The sequence below is a fragment of the Erinaceus europaeus genome, chromosome 1 (assembly GCF_950295315.1).
Source record: "Erinaceus europaeus chromosome 1, mEriEur2.1, whole genome shotgun sequence".
NCBI lineage: Eukaryota > Metazoa > Chordata > Mammalia > Eulipotyphla > Erinaceidae > Erinaceus > Erinaceus europaeus.
This window is the reverse complement of record NC_080162.1, coordinates 76,530,115-76,548,271: the sequence shown is the minus strand read 5'-3', so window position 1 is coordinate 76,548,271 and position 18,157 is coordinate 76,530,115. Positions and strand designations below refer to the sequence as shown.

General features: G+C 39.8%; 2 protein-coding genes across 4 annotated transcripts in view; one reads left to right on the top strand and one right to left on the bottom strand.

Moving 5' to 3' along the window:
- Positions 1-18,157, top strand: part of CDK5RAP1 (CDK5 regulatory subunit associated protein 1) — a 221,811-nt gene that overhangs the window by 18,220 nt on the left and 185,434 nt on the right. The window lies entirely within an intron of this gene.
- CBFA2T2 (CBFA2/RUNX1 partner transcriptional co-repressor 2) overlaps positions 1-18,157 on the bottom strand; it is a 97,974-nt gene that overhangs the window by 58,264 nt on the left and 21,553 nt on the right. Inside the window, exon 1 of one of the 3 annotated variants that reach the window (XM_007522677.3) lies at positions 12,254-12,514. The exons of the other annotated variants lie outside the window; for them this stretch is intronic. The gene's annotated coding sequence lies outside the window, so the exon portion shown is untranslated. Of the gene's footprint in view, positions 1-12,253; positions 12,515-18,157 lie in introns of those variants that run through there. 3 annotated transcript variants of the gene reach the window in all.

Sequence of the window (18,157 nt, the reverse complement as noted above, 5' to 3'; positions counted from 1 at the left end):
CAACAATAATGACAACAATAACAATAACTACAACAATAAAAAAAAGGGCAACAAAAGGGAAAAAAAATTCTTTTAAAAAAACCCCCAAACCCACCTGCAGGGGCGTCCCTTCACAGGTGGTGAAGCAGGTCTGTAGGTGTCTTTCTCCCCCCCCCCTCTATCTTCCCCTCCTCTCTCCATTTCTCTCTGTCCTATCTAACAACAATAAAAGAAAAAACACAACAATAAAAGAAAAAACAAAACAACCCAAACAACATACACGGTCACACCGCCTCACAAAGACCTGTTCTTTCTCTTTATTTTTTGGTTGTCCCTGGGGCTTCACCACTTCAGGTCAGGCTTTTCAGATAGACACACAGAAAGGGGGAAACCTATACTTCTTTAATATTAGTCCAAATATTTTAGTTAGTAATTTGTGACTTTCTGCCCATGCTAAAAAAAAAAAAAAAAGATGAATATAACATTACAGACAAAGTTAAGACTATAAGATATACTCAAGACCCATCTCTCCAGTGCAATTTCCTATTTCATTTTCCTTTTTTAGATTTTTAAAAAATATTTATTTATTTATTCCCTTTTGTTGCCCTTGTTGTTTTACTGTTGTAATTACTATCATTGTTGTTATTGATGTCATCGTTGTTGGACAGGACAGAGAGAAATAGAGAGAGGAGGGGAAAATAGAGAGGGGGAGAGAAAGACACCTGCAGACCTGACTCACCGCTTGTGAAGCTCCTGCAGGTGGGGAGCCGGGGGCTCGAACCCTCAGGATCCATACACCAGCCCTTGCGCTATGTGCCACCTGCGCTTAAGCCACTGAGTTACCGCCTGATTCCCTCCTATTTCATTTTCTTTATGAAGGAGAGTGAGTGGGAGGAGAATGCTATGTACTGCTCCACCATCTAGGCAGTTTCAACTGGCTTTATCTTTGTTGCTCTCCTGTGGTAAATAGGAACAAATCCAGGTCTCACACATGCAAAGCAGGTACTCTTATCAACAAGCCACCTCCCCAATCCAATCTGCTACTTCTTAAACCTGTCCCCTTTTCCTTAGAACTCTTCAGGTTTTTTTTAATAACATATAGAAAACATTTTAAATATACATAACACATTTTAGACTACCCAAGCATATTCGTTATTAGTAATCTTTATTACTTTTCTCTCCCAGTAGGACTTACTATCCATGAGAGCAGTCTTTGCTTTACTCACAGATCAATGCCCAAAACAATCATCAATGCCCAAAACAATGCCTAGCACACAGTGAGCACTTAATAAGTATTTAAATAAGTGTATGAAAACAGTGAGGGCAATTTTTGTCTGTTTTCACTAGGATTTGGTATCTGCAGATGTATCACCGCTCGCAGTGGCTTTTTTCTTTTCTTCTCTTTTTGGTTTTGCTTTGTTTTTGATAGAGACAGATATTGAAAGGGGTGGAGGAGAAAAGAGGGAGTGAAAAAGAAAGAGACACCTGCAGTCCTGCTTTACCCCTTCTGAAGCTTTCCCCCACAGGTGGAGGGGGTGCATGAGCATAGGCCTGAGGACAGCTTGAACGTACTCTTCTTCCTCTCAAGATTAAATTCAACAGCCAGTTAGGAAAATCCAACCTATCCTCCTGAACATACCAAAATAAAGATGGGAAAGAACATTTCTAGATAATTAAATTAAACCTACTACTATGTATACTACTGAAGAGCAGGATTCAGACTGGAGTGAAGTATGTTGTATTCTCTGAATTTTTAAAAAAATTTTTATTTATTCCCTTGTTACCCTTGTTGTTTTATTGTTGTAGTTACTGATGCCGTTGTTGTTGGACAGGACAGAGCAAAATGAAAAGAGGAGGGGAAGACAGAGAGGGGGAGAGAAAGACAGACACCTGAAGACCTGCTTCACTGTGAAGTGACCCCCCTGCAGGTGGGGAGCTGGCACTCGAACCAGGATCCTTACACTGGTCCTTGAGCTTTGCACCACCTGCACTTAACCCGCTGAGCTACTACTGCCCGACTCCTGTCTGAAATTTTAAAGGCAGGGCTGACCCTGGAGATGAGAGTCTATTTTTCCTACCTACCTCATCTAGCTTACCCCAGACCCAGTGCTTTTGAAGAATCTCAATCACAAATATTATTTGAACAACTAAAGCACATGTGACTATTTGTCATACTTTTCTACTTAAGGCAACAGAAGTATTATCTGAGATGTCGTTTCCATCAAAAAGAATATCATTCTCACCATGGCATTAGCCTCAGAAATGGCATATGAGGAGTTGGGCGGTAGGGCAGCGGGTTAAATGCACGTGGTGCAAAACACAAGGACCAGCTTAAGGATCTGGGTTCGAGCCCCCGGCTCCCCACCTACAGTGGAGTCGCTTCACAGGCGGTGAAGCAGGTCTGCAGGTGTCTTTCTCTCCCCTTCTCTATCTTCCCCTCCTCTCTCCATTTCTCTCTGTCCTATCCAACAACGACAGCAATAAAACAATAATAATAACTACCACAACAATAAAACAACCAAGGCAACAAAAGGGGAAAAAAATAGCCTCCAGGAGCAGTAGATTCATGGTTTAGGCACCAAGCCCCGGCAATAACCCTGGAGGCCAAAAAAAAAAAAAAGGGACATGACAACTTAAAAGGGATGAATAGGGGGCTGGGTGGTAGTGCAGTAGGTTAAGCGCACATGGTGCAAAGCACAAGGACAGGTGTAAGGATTCCAGTTCAAGCCCCCGGCACCCCACCTGCAGGGGGGTCGCTTCACAGGCAGTGAAGCAGGTCTGCTGGTGTCTATTTTTCTCTCTCCCTCTCTGTCTTCCCCTCCTCTCTCAATTTCTCTCTGTTGCATTCAACAACAACAGTAATACCAACAATAACAGTAACAACAACAATAATAACAAGGGAAACAAAATGGGGAAAATGGCCTCCAAGAGCAGTGGATTTGTAGTGCAGGCACTGAGTCCCAGAGATAAACCTGGAGGCAAAAATAAAAAATAAAATGGGATGAATATCAGTTGGGGACATGGCACAGTGGCACAGGACAAACAAGTCTAAGGTAAGGAGTTTAATCCCCAGACACTGCTTATGCCACTGTGATATTCTGGTCTGCTGTTCCTCTTCCTATAATGAAGTAAATTTTAAAAGAGGGTGTGTGGGGGGGGGGGGGGCAGGAGTGCCCTGGGATGTAGTGAAGTAGGTAGAATGGCAGATTTCCAAGCTTGAGGTCTTGAGTAATGCTTTGATTGGCATGTTCGCTCTCTCTCTCTCTCTCTCACATACATGCATGTATGCAGGCATACACAAAACTTTGGAGGAAGAAAGTAGGATGAATAAGTCTGAAAACTCTTTATACTATTTGTCTTTTATGATAGAATTTATCCTTTTAAATATTTTTTATTGTTGTATTTATTGTTGTTGATGTCATCATTCTTGGATAGGACAAAAAGAAAGGGAGAGAAGAGGGGAAGACAGAGAGGGGGAGAGAAAGACAGACACCTGCAGACCTGCTTCACTGCCTGTGAAGGGACTCCCCTGCAGGTGGGGAGCCAGGGACTTGAAAAGATTTGTTTTTTTAAAGATTGATTCTTGCTACCAGGGTTAGCACTGGAGCTCAGTATTTGTATAACACTACTACTCTCTGTAGCCAATTTATTCTTTTCCTTTTAACTAGGATGTAAAAAAGGAAACAAACAGAAGAATAGCTACCATAGCACCCAACACTCCACCACTAATGAAACCTCCCCCCCCTCCAGCGTTTCATGTGATAGGCTGATAGGCTGGGGCTTGAACCTGGGTCCTTCTACACAGTAATCTGTGCATTCAAGGTAAGCCACCTATTGGTGCCTTATTTTATTATTATTTTTAATCAACGCACTGCTCAGCTCTAACTTATGGTGATGCCAAGAACTGAACCTAGTGTTTTGGGGCCTGAGGTATGAAAGCCTGTTGCGCTCGCTACCAGTGGTGCTATCTCCCTGACCCACTTGATAGAATTTAAAAAGAATTGTATTTCTCTTCAGAGATACCACTAAAGGAAGTTCTCATTCCTCGTGAACACCAAAAAGGAAAATTAAAAACACATGCAGTGGTCCAGGAGGTGGTACAGTGGAAAAAATGTTGGAACTCTCTAGTATAAGGTTCCCAGTTCAATCCCTGGCAGCACATATACTACAGTGATGTCCAGTTCTCTCTCTCACTCTCTAATTAATAAAATCTTATTTAAAAAGCACATGCACACATCTTATAGAAATCTTACCTGTAGTATTACTGTGCTGATAACCAGTCCCAACTTTCATTAGCTCCAAACTTGAAAGGAAAGCATTCTGACCTTGAAGTCAAATCTCAACTATCCCCTCTCCTGACCTCTTTTTTTGTTTGTTTGTTTTGCCTCCAGGGTTACTGCTGAGGCTCAGTGCTTGCACTAAGAATCCACTGCTCCTGGAGGCTTTTTTTAAAAAAATTTTTTATTTATAAAAAGGAAACATTGACTAAACCATAGGATATGAGGGGCACAACTTCACACAATTCCCACCACCAGAACTCTGTATCCCATCCCCTCCCCTGGTAGCTTTCCTATTATTTTATTTATAAAAAGAAATACTGACAAAAACCATAGGATAAGAGGGGTACAACTCCACACAATTCCCATCACCAGAACTCTGTATCCCATCCCCTCCCCTGATAGCTTTCCTATTCTTTAACCCTCTGGGAGTATGGACCCAAGGTCATTGTGGGATGCAGAAGGTGGAAGGTCTGACTTCTGTAATTGCTACCCCATGAACATGGGCGTTGACAGGTCGATCCATACTCCCAGCCTGTCTCCCTCTTTCCCTAGTGGGGAAGGGCTCTGGGGAAGCGGAGCCTGGAGGCTTTTTTTCCCCCTTGTTTTTGTTGTTATTGCTATCGTCATTGTTGGAATAGGACAGAGAGAAATCGAGAGGGGAGGGGAAAAGAGAGTGGGGGAGAGAAAGATGACAGCTGTAGACCAGCTTCACTGTTTGTGAAGTCACCCCCCCCCCTGCAGGTGGGGAGCCAGGGGTTCGATTCTTAATGTAGGCCCTTGCACTTTGCACCTTGTGCACTTAACCCGCCATGCTACTGCCCGGCCCCCTCTCCTGACCTCTCTTTAAGGAGCAAATAAAATACTCTTCAAAAACACCTCTCCACCCCCATTCTAAATGTAGTCATACCTATCACTTTACCACGAGGCTCACAAAGCAAGCTTTGGTGTTACAGTGTTTATTCTTTTCTATTTGAAAAAGTTTGCCCAGAACAGTGAAGGCCCAGTGATAACAAAACAAATAGCTGTCAAGGGCTCTTCAAATTCTAGGGCCTTTTAAAACTCCAAATTTCAGAAGGGGGGAGAGAGAGAGAAAGAGAGAGAGAGAAAGAGAGAGGGGGGGGGAGAGAGAAGGGAGGAGGGGGAGGAGAGAGAGAGAGAGAGAGAGCCTTTCCCCTAAAGAAGTGACATTAATTTCAGAATTACAATTAAAATATCACACAGCTAAAACTGTTACTTTAAAGGTCAGAATTAAGAGCTAAGAGATAGCTGGCCCAGTGGAGTACCCTTTAATGTGTGTACAGCACTGGGTTCAAACCCTAGCAGAAGGAGTGCTCCATGCATGGTGGAGTGGTGGTTTGGTGCATCTGCTTATCTCCCTCTCCCTCTCCTTCTCAATTTTTTTTTTTTTGAAAAGAAGAATGGAAAAGTTAGCAAGAAGAAGAAGAAGCAGTATTACACAAATTCAAGGACTGGGTCATATTACAAACAAAAGGAAAATGAGGCATAAATATTAAGTAACTTAATTTGAAATGTTGCTAACTCCTAATTTAACTTTAAGGCTATCAAACACAGTTAAATGCTCAGCAATCAATAATTTTTAGTCATGATTAACCTTAGTTTTCTGAACAGTTTACTTGTAAGGCTAATAGGACCAGACATCCTTCACTGATAGGGAGAGTGGCTTTGTCAAGGTCTGAGACATTTCAGTTTAGGACTTTTTTTTTTAACTAGCTTCAGCTTATGGTGGTACTTCCAGAAGTTGAACTTAGAACTTTGGAGCCTTAGGCATGAAGGTCTTTTACATAATCATTATGCCTTTTAGAATTTAAAAAAAAAAAAAACTACTTAAACTGTTTGAAATAAGAATATTGATTTTCACCAATAACCAAAATAGGACACTAAGGAAGAAATCTAGAATACTAACAGCCTATTTGTGGTATTTACTCTAACAAACAACTATTTGTGCAAATATAAAGGAAAAATTACAAAATAATACAAAATTAAAAGTTAACTAATTGCAGCTGCAAGTGGTCTTCCCATAAAATGCATTATTTTAAATTAGATCCCCCTTTTAACATATTGTCTACCTCCATTAAATTTAATAAACCGAAAAGCAAATGGCTGAAATTTTTTAGTCCCCCACCCTCACCTCCACCCTAGGGGCCCATTGAGCCATGATTTGCTTGAATGTTATGGGTGTGGTATGAAATATTTAAAACAGTGACTAAGAGTTTCCATAAAAGCCCATCCAAAGTCTAAAAGCTTAACTACTCAGAAACAGATTCATCTTCAGACATTTAAAAGATTTACTATTCTACTGGTGATACTCTGGCTATTTTACACTTAGTATTTAGGTAGGAGCTGGTGATGGTAAAAAAAGAGGGTGTAATTAGTTTTGCTTGTAAAACGTTCATCACAGTTGTAGTGCCAACTGAACTATCCAGCCTATTGGGGGTCTAATAGATTTCAGGGTATTATAGTTTGAGTAATAGAGGTGGGGGTTATGGTGGAAATCAATAAGTGGCTACTACTTCTTTGCACAGACCCATATGGAAGTAATCAAGCGCAAGGGTGGCAGCTGGGGCCAATAACAGTCACCTGCAGTTGAGGGACACGGGGGTTTCAGATGGGTTTTTAATGCTAATTTTCCACAGAAACAATGAGCTAGAAAGAGCAGAGTAACAGACGAGGCCGGATGAAGAGAGACCAGCCAGAACAATGGTTGCACCTGGTGCTGGGAGCAGAGGGACTGAGCAGCACGAGCCGCCGGCAGCGGAGGGCACATCTGTCACCCTCAAAATGGCCCATCCCCCAGTTCTTCCAGCAGGATAAGTAATAATCCAAGGTCCCTCCACATTAACAGCTTGCCACACAGCAACAGGTTTGAGTTCTAAAGGCTGCTACATTCTCCACATGCACCCTTCTACCATGACTAAGAATTAGTTAAGGGAATAGAGCTGGTTTCCTATCAATCTGAAGGGACACTGAAAATAGGCAAAAAACATTTTAACTAAATCTTGTAATAGAAAACCCACATGAAACAACAAATCTAAGTATTCGTGAATCAAGTATCATGCTTGTTACCTTCTAATTGAATCCTTAGAACCCACGTTATTTTTATTCTGATTTTACAGGTGAGAAAATTCAAGCTTATCAATGAAGCTAAATTACTTTAGGTTACACAATCTGTCAAAGCCTAAACACACAACCTTTTCAATGCCTTTTCTTTGCACCTGTCTTAACTACTGTAAACAAATGTAACATAACCAAAAGAAAATACATATTGTATTTACTTCAGAACTCCAGCTATAAAAACTGTAGGTGTTTGGTGGTGATAGTGTTATGTGCAAAGAAGCAATTACTCTTTTTTTTTTTTAATATTTTTATTTTATTTATTTATTCCCTTTTGTTGCCCTTGTTTTATTGTTGTAGTTATTATTGTCGTCATTGTTGGACAGGACAGAGAGAAACGGAGAGAGGGGGGGAAGACAGAGAGGGGGAAAGACAGACACCTGCAGACCTGCTTCACCACCTGTGAAGCGACTCCCCTGCAGGTGGGGAGCCGGGGTTCGAACCAGGATCCTTATGCCGGTCCTTGTGTTTTGCGCCACCTGCGCTTAACCCGCTGCGCTACAGCCCGACTCCCAGAAGCAATTACTCTTAAGATTTGGTAAGGTAGTAACAATGCTTGGGCACACAAAAAAAATCAGCAGATATTAATACTATGATGCTACACATATGACAAAGTCTGATTTAAGGCACTAGGTTCTAATTAAAAGTGAAGCTTTCTTTTATTTTTTATTTTTTAGCCAGACACTGCTTATGGTAGTGCAGGGGATTAAACCTGGGACTTTTTAGCCTCAGGCATGAGAGTCTCTTTGCATAACCATTGTGCTATGTACTCCTGCCCCAAAGTGAAGCTTTCTATTCACCTACCAAGCTCTTCTACATACAATAAATCCAAATTCTTCATATATATATATATTCTAACATCCTCAATAAGACAGTTTTGTCCCTTACCTTATTGCTTATTGTTGCAGACATCAGGTAATCAAAAAACGTGTGTAAAGTGAAAAATACAGGGCCAGGTGGTGGTGCACCTGGTTAAGTGCACACATTACAGTGCACAAGGTCCTAGGTTCAAGCCTCTGGACCCCATCTGCAAGGGGCAAGCTTCACAGTGATGATAAGGACTGCAGATGTCTCTCTTTCTCTCTCTCTCTCTCTTCTCCTAACCCCCCCTCCCCTCCCCTCTCAATTTCTGTCTCGATCTAATAATAAAATAAAAATATTTAAATTTTTTAAAAAGCCTTTTCCCCCCTCTCACCAGAGTACTGCTCAACTTTGGCTTATGGTGGTGCAGGGAATTGAACTTGAGACTTTGGAACCTCAGGCATGAGAATCTCGTTGCATAACCATTATACCATCTCCCCCACCCAGCCAAACACACTTTTAACCACTTCTCTGTACTTCCCTCAACAATAATGCTTTTGATTAGAATAAATTTTTTTAATTATTTTATTGAGGAGCTGATGATTTACAGTACAGTTGTTGATATGGGGTGTATTTAAAATTATTTTCAATCCTAACATTTTCCACATTTCATCAGTCTGGAGACAACTGATACAGCCAATATGAATTGAATTCATTCAATTGTTTTTTTTGTTTGTTTGTTTTTTGTTTTTATTTTTTTTACCGGAGTACTGCTCAGCTCTGGATTGAACCTGAGACTTTGGAGCCTCAGGCATGAGAGTCTGTTTGCATAACCATTATGCTATCTACCCCTGCCCAAATTCATTCAATTGTATGTAATATAGCTCAAAAGTTCTTAGTGTTCCAAAAATGAAATCTAGGGGTGGCAAGATGGTTCATCTGAAAAGTATACCTGCTTTGTGATGTTCAAGGCCCAGGTTGGAGCTCCATCCTCACATTAGGGGAAACTTTGGTGCTGTGGTGTTTTTCTCTCTGAAAAGTTACCTTGGAGTGGTGAAGCCCAATGAAGATCCAGAAGGGGAGGAAGGGGAAAGTATGCTGGGAGTGGTGGAATTATTTAGGTGTGGCCCCAATGAAAAAAAGATGAAATGTAAAAGTCATTATCTTCATCTCCAGTTTGATCTTATTGCAATGTTTACCTTCAGTCCAACATGACTACTTGGTACGAAAAAAAATCTTTGGTTGGGTCCTTTTTTGCCTCCAGTGTTATCACTGGGGCTTGGTGCCTGCACTATGAATCCACTGCTCCTGGAGGCCATTTTCCCCATTCTGTTGTCCTTGTTGTTATTACTGTTATTGCTGTTGGATAGGACAGAGAGAAATTGAGAGAGGAGAGAAAGATAGACACCTGCAGACTGGCTTTACCGCTTGTTAAGTGACCCCCTTCAGGTGGGGTGCTGGGGGCTCGAACCTGGATGCTTACACTTTGAGCCATGTGTGCTTAACCCAGTGCACTACTGCCCAACCCCTGGTTGGGTCCTTTCTTAAGCCAATTTAAGAGCGCTCTTCTTTTTATAGTAGCAAAGTTTCTAAGAAAGTTCTTACATGGTCCTGGAGGTGGCACAGTAGATATAGCATTGCACTCTCAAGCATGAGGTTCTTAGTTCAATCCCTGGCAGCACATGTACCAGAGTGATGTCTAGTTTTATTTCCCTCTCTCCTCCTAGCTTTCTAATAAATAAAAATCTTAAAAAAAAAAAAAAAAAGGGCCAGTGGTGGTACACCTGGTTGAGTGCATGTGTTACAATACTCAAGGACCCAGGTTCAAGCCCCCAGTCCTCACCTGTAGAGGGAAAGCTTCATAAGTGGTGAAGCAGGGTTTCAGGTGTTTCTCTGTCTCTCTCCCTCTCTATCACCAACTTCCCTCTCAATTTCTGATTATCTCTAACCAATAAATAAAGATAATAAAACATTTTTTAAAAAAAAAAGAGAAAAGAAAAAAGAATGCTCTTATAGTCTTAGAAAATACTATGATGGGAGTCGGGCTGTAGCGCAGTGGGTTAAGCGCAGGTGGCGCAAAGCACAAGGACCAGCGTAAGGATCCCAGTTCGAGCCCTGGCTCCCCACCTGCAGGGGTGTCGCTTCACAAGCGATGAAGCATGTCTGCAGTTGTCTATCTTTCTCTCCCCCTCTCTGTCTTCCCCTCCTCTCTGCATTTCTCTCTGTCCTATCCAACAACAAGGACAGTAACTACAACAATAAAACAACAAGGGCAACAAAAGGGAATAAATTAATTAAATACATATTAAAAAAAATACTATGATTTCCTCAGTGCTTACCTTAATGATATTTTGGTTATCACCTCAGTAACAAGCAACTTCTCTCCTGAACTGTGTAGTCCTAATGGTACTTTTAATCAACCAACTTTAGTATTAACAGTATGTCTAGTATGCAAATTTTTTCTCCAAACCCCACATTTCATATTTACGTTTTATTCTCCCTATTCAACCTATGAACACTCTTCTAGGGTACAGTAAAAACTCTCTGCTCAATTAAGGAATAAAATTAAAATTCAATATTAACACTATATCCTTTAGTTCCAAGAGTTCCCCAAATAGGCTGAACATTGCACCTATCAAAACAGAAACTTTAAAATTCTCACTAAATAGTTTACTCGGTTGAATTAAGTAAACACTTAAAAAATGTAAAGTTCATTTTAAGAATGCCTCTGCCACAAGAAATCTGACTGTGACACTGAAGAAACCAATGTCCTCTTCAAACAGTTATCCAGCTGACAAAAGTAAGAGCTGAAGAATTTTAATTACTGTTTTGATAGTGGTAGAATTGTTGAGAAAAAAATTAAACAATGTTGTCACATAGCAATATAATTCAGAACCTCACTTCTCTGTGACTTTTTGAAGTTCTCTGTCCTGGTGTAACAGGTTCATTTGCATTACAATACTTAGAGAATGCTGTTCAAATAATTTATAATCAGAGTGAGGCTTAGCAAAGATAGTATGCAACATTTATAAGAGACAGACGAACTGGGACATAAGTGCAGTGCAAGGAAGGATACGCAGAAAACTAAAGCTGTAGTCAACATCCAGTCTTTGCCCAAGAATTTGAAGTTAAAAGTGCAGTTTAGGAACTAGTCACAGCAAACTAGTGAACATTTAGGAACTTCTGAAACTAACTCGTACACCTTCAAAGTGACATGCCAACTTCTCCAGTAATGACAGTAAGTAGGAACTGCGCAAAATAGCAACTCTAAGAGAGTAAGCAGACTGTATGACATTAAAGAACTAATGAATAATGTCTGTATAGCACATGTTAATTTCCAAACTCATGTTGTTACAGTAATTCTCTGGATCTGGAGGTTGTAAAAACACTAATATGATGTATAGAAGTAGAAAAAAAGCTAAATTATGCACCACAAAATAATAAAGATCATACAACACAGTAGTAAATACACCTGAGTTTACTCCATCTCAAAAGTACTCCAAACTCACAATTCAAGTTAGATTTGTTGGTATTAATATTCATTTTTTATGTAGGAAGCAGCACAGGAGTAAAAATCTAATAAAAATACATCCACTAATATGTTAAAATTAAGACTTGTTTTTTTTTAACTGTAATATCTTTCAGCTGTGATTTGCCTGAAATTGTTAAAATAAAGTCCAGCAATATGAATCATCTTGTTTAACAATGCCTATTTGCATTATGCCTACCCAAAGGAGGAAAAAATTCCCTCAAACACCACAGTAAAACTCAATATGGAATACCTTATAGAAATATTTATGGGATAACGTTCTTAGTCCTAGAGTTCATATATTACATCTGATTAAGGTTTTCATCCAAGGAAGCTTAGCATTCAAAAATTAAGGTGGCACTGAAAAATGAGACAGATAGATGCACAAAATGAAGCATCAGAACAACCAGCTAAAATCAGAACTCAAACAGTAAAAAATATTCACATTATTACAATGTAAAATAACCAAAAGCTTTAAGAGGCAGAGAATTTGCTAACTTTAGTCTATAAAACTAAATTAAAATATACTTACCCCAAATGCCAATTATACCATCCAGATTTAGTATACCCAATATTATTTCAGATAAATATTAAAAAGCTTCTCTTTTTCTGATCTTCAAAGCCCAATCCGAGACCAGCCTTCTTCCTTCTTTCATTAGCTGGACATGTGTCAGCTCTCTCACATCTGCGATTTCTCACTGACTAGAGCTGCCTGTCCTATTCCAGGGAAACACAGATGGATCCCAGATGGGAAGGTCCTGCCAAACAGACCAGCTCTTCACCTTGCCAGAATCCCCAGATACAGTCAGTCTCTCTGTCTCCCCCCACCCCCTTCCTCCTGCTCCCTCTCCCTCCACTACCCTTCCAACCCTGTTACCAGGGCTCTTTGCCAGCTGATGTCACTAAGTACACACCTCCCAGTGGCTCCTGGCCAATCTGACATTAACTTGTTAAGTACGTGTAATTTGTTTATGGCTGACAATAACAGAAAGGATATTGTGCAAAACCTATCTGGGCAAGTCCCTAGTGGAATAAGATGCAGAGGCATACATACAGAAATACAGACTGGTGTTTTGAAGAACACACAAATATTTAACAATTATTGTTTAAAGTCCTACATACTATTTGGTTTCTGCTATTGTTTAGTAGCTTCTGCTCTTTGAGCCAGTTTTAAAAGCTTAAATATAACAAATTCCTTCTAAAAATGAATTATTAAAGTCTTCTTTGAACATGTAATTGGATAAAAAATGTACAGTTGCAATTAATTTGGGGGAATGTAAACAAATGCATGTAAATGATTCACACAAGCTGTCTCTCAGATTCAGACTCGGTAGCACTGCAAAAGTGCCACGTGATTAAAATAAGACAATGCAGACAACACGATTCTGATGCTACAAAGATTATAACCGAAAGATAAGGACAAATGCAAAAAATGTTTTAAAGTAAAGCCAATATGAATGTAAGAATTAACAGTGTTTAACATTAAAGCAAGGGCTGTGAGTGCAAGTTTCCACAAAATGCAACTAAAACAAAAATATCTTCAGAAATGTAACAAAGAGAACCCAGAGAGAGGAAATGAATCACCAGGGACCAGTATAAATCACTTAACCCCCACCAAATACCTAACATATAATACCTGCTGAATTTCTGTAAAATGAAAAATAGATGTTAATCACTGGGGTATAAACTGGGTTAAGGTCCCTTTGTTTGTAAGTCTCTATGAAAATATTTTCATTTATTTTCTATACTGAGATAGATGGCAGAGTACTACTTCACCACTTAAGTCACTTCACAATAAAAAGTGAAAAAGTGGGAAGGAGTGTTGCTTTTTGCAACACATCACACAAACATAAAACCTGCACTAAAATCTATATAAACACAATTAAGAATGAGAGATATTCCATATACTTAATAAATCAGGTATGGCTACTATTCTCTTAACACTTGTTCTTCTATCATAGTTGTAGTATCTGGAACCTGTAAATTATTTTTGTGTCATATCAATTTTTTGGACAAAAAAAAAAGTCTTTCTTTCTGTTAAGGGCAATTCACTGACGAGGTCTCAAGTCACCCAGTGGTGGTGGTACTAACAGCAAGAGTATCGGAGCTGCTCACTAAGTGCCAAAGACTGTTTAATTGCCTGAAAGTCCCTATATTAGAGGGGGAAAGGGGGGGAAGGGGGAGGAAGAGAAGGAGAAAGAGCAAGGCACAATGAGTGAAGTAATGTACTTAACTCACATAGTAAAGGTCAACCATCAGGCAGTCTGAATTCATAGCCAGGCATTATCATCTATTGTCTAGCAGGAGAAGATGGTACTTGTTGCTCTGGATCACTAGTTCTGGGAGAGGTCTGATAACGTATCATAAAAACAATTAAGCAGCCTCAAGTAGAGGAGTGAGGAACTGTGACCTCTTGTCAGTGACATCATATACTTGCTTCATGCCCTGCAAGTATCATTCAGCTAAGCTGTCTTGGAATTCTGATCCATAAGAGCTTCCTGAGAGAATAAGTATTAAAGGGGGAAGAAAAGGTTACTTCACATTAAGAGAAAATACACTCTTGAAAAAAAAGCTGACTGGGGGCCGGGCAGTAGCACACTGGATTAAGAGCACAGGTAAGAAACAGCTAAAGAATCCCAGTTCCAGGCCCCCCACACACACACACACCTGTGGAGGGGGGATGCTTCACAAGTGGTGAAGCAGGTCAGCAGGTGTCTTTCTCTTCCTCTCTCAGTCCTATTCAACAACAGCTGCAAAAAAAAATATATATATATATATATACTTGACTGCAAGTATAGGGCAGTAAATGTAAAAAAAAAAAAAAAGAAAAACTTGTCAAGGGGTTGGGCAGTAGCGCAGTAGGTTGAGCAGACATGGCGCCAAGTTCAAGGACCGGCGTAAGGATCCCAGTTCGAGTGCCTGGCTCCCCAACTGCAGGGGGGGGTCGCTTCACAGGTTGTGAAACAGGTCTGTAGGTGTCTATCTTTCTCTCCTCCTCTCAATTTCTCTCTGTCCTATCTAACAACAACATCAATGGCAACAGTAACGACAACAAGGGTGACAAAAATGGGAAAAAATGACCTCCAGGAGCAGTGGTGCAGGCATTGAGCCCCAGCAATAACCATGGAGGCAAAAAAAAAAAAAAAAAAACACATTTGTCATATCAGAAAGTAATTAAACTCTCAACAAATTCTGAAGCCAACATGAAAAAGTTCCCACCAAGGCAGAATAACTTGAGCATCAACTAAAAGTTACTATACTGGATTAAAACACAACAAAATGTTTAAATAGATGAATTCATAATGGTACTTACATTAACTGACCATCTTTTTAAAATATAGTGAACCAATTCATTATTCTGAAACTAGTGAAATAAGCATTATTTTTTTTAAATTTATTTATTCATGAGAAAGATAGGAGGACAGAGAAAGAACCAGACATCACTCTGGCACATGTGCTGCCGGGGATCGAACTGAGGACCTCATGCTTGAGAGTCCAAAGTCTTATCACTGCGCCACCTCCCGGACCATGAAATAAGCATTTTATTTCCTATATGAATCTCTGGGTAAACAACTGGTGAAAATTGATCCCTACTGAAATAATTCAATGAAAATGAATAGGTTATATACTTGTAATATATTTTGCACATCCCTAACAAAAATTAATGTAGGCAATGACCATCATTCATCACTAATATTAAATAAGATACGTGAATATTAATTTACCTCCTAAAAGAAATACAACACCACCTCAGAAGCATTTCTGAGTAAGAGAGAAGTAAACTTGAACTTGATGAAGCCTTTACACTTAACAACCAGTTTATAGAATATTGAGATCACAGCCTAGAAGGTGGTGCGACAGATAAAAGCACCGAGGCCTCAAGCATGAATGAGGTCCTGAGTTCAGTCCCTAGCACTGGATATGCCAAAGTGGTGCTCTGGTTTTCTCTCTCATAAATTAATGGAGAATGGGTACAAAGGAGGGCAGGAACATGTTAATGAAGCATGGAAATGTAATTTGCAGGATCTGTATCTGAAAAAAATTACAAGAAAAGCTTTTAAAAGCTCCCAGTCTCCACCTGCAGCTTTGCAAGTGGTGAAGCAGGGCTGCAGGTGTCTCTCTCCCTCTCTATCTCCTCCTTCTCCATTTCTAAGGGTCTCTCTACCCAATAAATAATGATTAAAAAAATTAAACATTGTGTCTGAGACTTTGTGAGAATTATTGTGGTTATCACTGGGAGAAGGGGGCATAGAACTTTGGTGATGGGTATTTTGTGGAACTATATTCTGTGATCCTAAATTCTTGTAAATCACTATTAATCAAATTTTTAAAACTAACTTTAAAAAAGAAGCAACACATGGGGTTGTGTGGTGGCTCACTCATTTGAGTGCACACGTTACCTACCACGTGCAAGGACCTGGCTTCAAGGCTCCACTCCACCCATATAAGGGGGAAGCTTCACAAGTGGTAGAGTAAGTGCTGCAGGTGTCTCGCTTGTCTGTATCTTCACCTCCCCTCTCATTTTCTCTTTGACCTATCTAATAAAGAAAAGGAGGCAGACTAAAAGACTCTAGGGTGTGTGTGTTGGGGGTGGTATTCAGGTCCTATAACATGATGGCGGATAAGGGGGTTGAATTGTTACATGGAAAACTGAAATGTTACACATGTACAAACTATTGTATTTTACTGTTGACTGTAAACCATTAATCCCCCCCCCCCAACAAAGAAAAAAGGGAAAAAAATGGCTATGGGGAGCACTAGATTCTTCACGCAGGCACCAAGCCAGTGATAATCCTGGTGGCAATTAAAAATAATAACCCATACATTAAAAGAGGCCAGCCAGTGGCACACCTGGTTAAATGCTCACATTACAGTGTGCAAGGACCCAGGTTCAAGCCCCTGGCCCCCACCTGCAGGCCCTCACCTTCATGAGTGGTGAAGCAAAGCTGCAGTTATCTCTGTCTCTTTCCCTCTCTATCTCTCCCTCTCATATCAATTTCTGTCTCAATAAATAAATAAGATAAAAAATACAAATTAAAATTTAAAAATAAGTATTAAAAACAACAACAAAGAGGGGAAAATGCAATATGGAAACAAGTGAATTTTAAGGAAATCTTTTTTTTTTCCTTTTTATTAAACCAGAGCACTGCTCAGCTCTGGCTGATGGTGATGCAGGGGATTGAACCTGGGATTTCAGAGCCTCAGGCATGAGTCTTTTTTGCATCACCATTATGCTATCTACCTCCTGCCCAAATGAATTTTGATTTGAGCAAATCAACTATAAAAATTGCCTGTTTGGGAGTCGGGTGGTAGCACAGTGGGTTAAGTGCATGTGGCGCAAAGCGCAAGGACCGGCATAAGGATCCCAGTTCAAGCCCCTGGCTCCTCAGCTGCAGGGGAGTCCCCTCACAGGTGGTGAAGCAGGTCTGCAGGTGTCTATCTTTTTCTCCCAGTCTTCCCCTCCTCTCTCCATTTCTCTCTGTCCTAACAACAACATCAATAACAACAACAACTACAACAACAATTAAAAAAAAAAAAGCAAGGGCAACAAAAGGGAAAATAAAGAAATACAAAAAAAAATTTTTTTAATTTGCTTGTTTGTTATATAGGTTAAACAGTAACTGGGAAACTAAGATAACTGAAACAATGTTAAGGTTCACTAATTATTCAACATAATTATATTCTAGTAGATGCCAACTTGTAAATACAGAAAGACTGATGAATGTAGAAAGTCACTACTGGCAACCAGTTGAGTAGAAAGTTGATGAAAAACAGAATATCTACATTCCCTCAAAATAAGTTCTGCAAGGTGGGGCTGGGGAGACAGCAATATTATGTAAAAGACACATGCCCAAGGCTCTGGTTCAACTCCTAGCATCATCATAAAACAGGGATGAGCAGTGTTCTGGTCTAATTATCTGTTTCATAAATGAAATATATTTAAGTATATATAACATGTATTCTGCAAGGTATTTATTGATCAAAAAGAGGAAAACAGTAACTTTATATTAAAAACTGTTTGGCCTACAAACCTGAACCAAATTACCAAGTTTAAGATGAAAAATCACCAATAATGGGACAAAGTAGTATCATGTGCTCCCTTAAAATAAAGCATTAACAATACAATCATTACTTCTATAGCATTCTGCCCAAGACTCATAATCTAAATCTAATTCTAAGGAAACACCAGACAAGTAGGGGTGAGGGGGAGATTATGTACATTCTGCACTCTTCAAAATTGCCAAAGTTACAAAAGACTGGAAAAAATGGAAAGAAATGTTATATTGCGTGAAGGCTTGAATCTAGGTGGCATCCTCCCAGGTGAGTTATCTTGCCATCTCTCATCTTCTTTTTAAAATGTGGTGCCAGGGAAAGAACCCAAGACCCTGTACATGTGCCAAACTACTTCAATTTCTTTTATTCTAAATCCAGAGAA